Consider the following 2,457-nt stretch of genomic DNA (forward strand, 5'->3'; position numbering starts at 1 on the left):
GGGAACAGGGCGTGCCCAGAAGGAGCTCAGGCAGGGGCCCCTCGCACACTGGGGAGAAGATGCTGCAGCCAGCACGCTGCCGTGTCCCCAGCCTCCCCCTGTGCCAGGTCCAGAACACATGACCCCAGCTCAGGCTCTCATGCTCCAGAAGCTGGTGTAGACAGCAGTGGGTCTCCTGGACAGACTCGTCATCTATAACACAGCAACTGACCTGTCTGCTCCTCGGGAGGAGAACGTATGTTAAACCTGGAAGAGTCATGATTCTGAGATGCTCCACGTTGTCAGCTTTGCCTTCTGCAGACACGGGGTTCCTCCCCTTTGAGGGGGACCCCTCTGGCTGTGGGCTGTGCCCTCCCTGTTGGCAGAAATGTGGGGGGCAGGCAAATGACAGGCCTAGGACTTGGGTTGTGTCCTGAACGTAAACACCTGGGAGAGCAGAGCCAGGACTGTGGCGGTTGGGAGTGTGTGCCTCAGGAGGTGGTGATGAGACAGCTCGGCTCTACAAAAGGATTCTGGGTGTGCCAACTCTAGTGGAGCCAGTAGGCAACTCTGGACCTCATAACATCCTGCCCTTGTTTGCCACTCACCACATCCCCAAATCTAGAGGGTCAGCCCTTTTCTAGCTATGGCACTTCACCAGGGAAGTCCATGCTACAGGACCTCAGGGAGCCTCGTGGTGCTAAGGTTGAAGACTCCAGTCGGAGCACATCGTCGTGGTGAGGTTCTGCTCTCACGACAGTCTGCAACCCCTGGGAGTGGCTGCACGTGGCAGGTAAAGGGGGCGAGTGGCTTGGGCACCTGCACCCCACTGAGGAAGCCAGGACCCTTCACATCTGCAGTGGCCGCGTGTAGGAGAGAGGGGCAAGGCCGCACATGTGAGAAGCAAGCACAGGCTGGCAGTGGACACAGGACTCCTTCCCGCTGCAGGACAGCAGGGCCCAGGGCCCGAGGCTGCACTCCTCTAGGGCGCAGATCAGGTTTTGCTGCAGGACTGGCTCGGCTTTGCTGGTTCCGAGGACTCAGTTCAGCCGTCTTCTACCCTCAGACAAACTGCGACAGGTTGGGGACCTTGATGTTGAGATCGCCAATGTTGATAATCCGAGGCATCTCCAGCAGGCCGATGTTTTTCACGGTGGACATGGCCCGGGCGGGTGCGGCTGAAAGACAACCCTCGGACTTCTCCAGCCTGTTCTGAGCTTCAGTCTGAGCCACGATTTCATTCATGTTTGTTTCCAACACCATCCCACCCATCACCACCTCCTGAAGAACATAGTGCACCATATCCGTGTGGAAGATCAAATCCAATTCACAAACATTTTCGAAACACTTGTCCAGAGTCTCCACAAAATCCTGGATGAGGTCTAAGATCCCAAGTTCACTCTCTGACGAATCCCCACAAAATACAAAGTAGAGGGCAGCATAACGCCAATAAATCAGTTTGTAGTCAGACCCACCAATCAAACTTCCACCCCCCAAGAAGTTACAGATGTTGTCATCCCGTTTGAGAGCTAGATGGAAGATCTCTCGAATAACCTGCTGTTGAATTTCTTCTGGGAAACGCTGGTAGAAGCAGTCAAGCCACGTGGCTTCCCATGGTTACTGAAAACCAGGATTGCCTGAATCATCTTTGCCCGTCACACTCCTTTCACCACCACCTGCTTCCAGAGAGCCTCTCCTTCCACTACAACCTGGCCATACGTATATGGAACTATTTCTGGGCTTTTATTCTATTAATATGTGTGTATACATATATATGTGTGTGTATAAATTTAATTTCATTAGTTGTTATTGGGCTGCTCATTGGATGAGTTGGAGTAGTTTATATACTTTTCACGGAATTAATCTATTTCATCTCAACTGTCAAATTTATGTGTCTAGGGCTGCTCAGAGTATTCTCTTATTCTTTCGATGTATGTAAACTCTGTAGTGTGATCTTTTGTTTCAAACTGATAATAGAAATTGCTCTCCTCTCTTTTTATTTGTCAGTCTTGCTGGAGTTTTGTCTATTTTACTAATCTTTTCAAATAAAAACTTATGTTTCATTGACTTTTCTATTGTGTGTCTGTTTTCAATTTTATTGATTTTTGCTCTCTTTTTTCTCCTTGACTATGAGTTTATTTTTCTCTTCATCTTCTAAGTTCTTGAAGTGAGAGCTTAGATTATTGATCTGGGACTTTTCCTTTTTTGTCTGTAAGCATTTAGGGCTACAGATTTTCATCTAAGCACTGCTTTAACAGCATCCCACAATGTTTGATGTTTTGCTGTCATGTTCACTAAGTTCAATGTATTTGTTATTTGTCTCAAGACTTCTTCCTTGACCAACAGATTATTTATGTGTGCTGTTTTAGCTGCCAGGTGTTTGGGGATTCTCCTGATCTCTTCCTGTTCTTGATTTCTAGTGTTATTCCATTGTGGTTAGAGAGAACACTCCATGTGATTTCAATTCCTTTAAATTTG

The 2,457-nt window shown here is 48.3% G+C and overlaps 1 pseudogene; it reads right to left on the reverse strand.

The window, feature by feature from the left end:
- Nucleotides 1-1,041: 1,041 nt before the first annotated feature.
- LOC112398212 (AP-3 complex subunit sigma-2 pseudogene) lies at nt 1,042-1,682 on the reverse strand (annotated as a pseudogene).
- Nucleotides 1,683-2,457: the final 775 nt, after the last annotated feature.

Source organism: Neophocaena asiaeorientalis, unplaced genomic scaffold (assembly GCF_003031525.2).
Source record: "Neophocaena asiaeorientalis asiaeorientalis breed wild unplaced genomic scaffold, Neophocaena_asiaeorientalis_V1.1 scaffold226, whole genome shotgun sequence".
Classification (NCBI taxonomy): domain Eukaryota; kingdom Metazoa; phylum Chordata; class Mammalia; order Artiodactyla; family Phocoenidae; genus Neophocaena; species Neophocaena asiaeorientalis.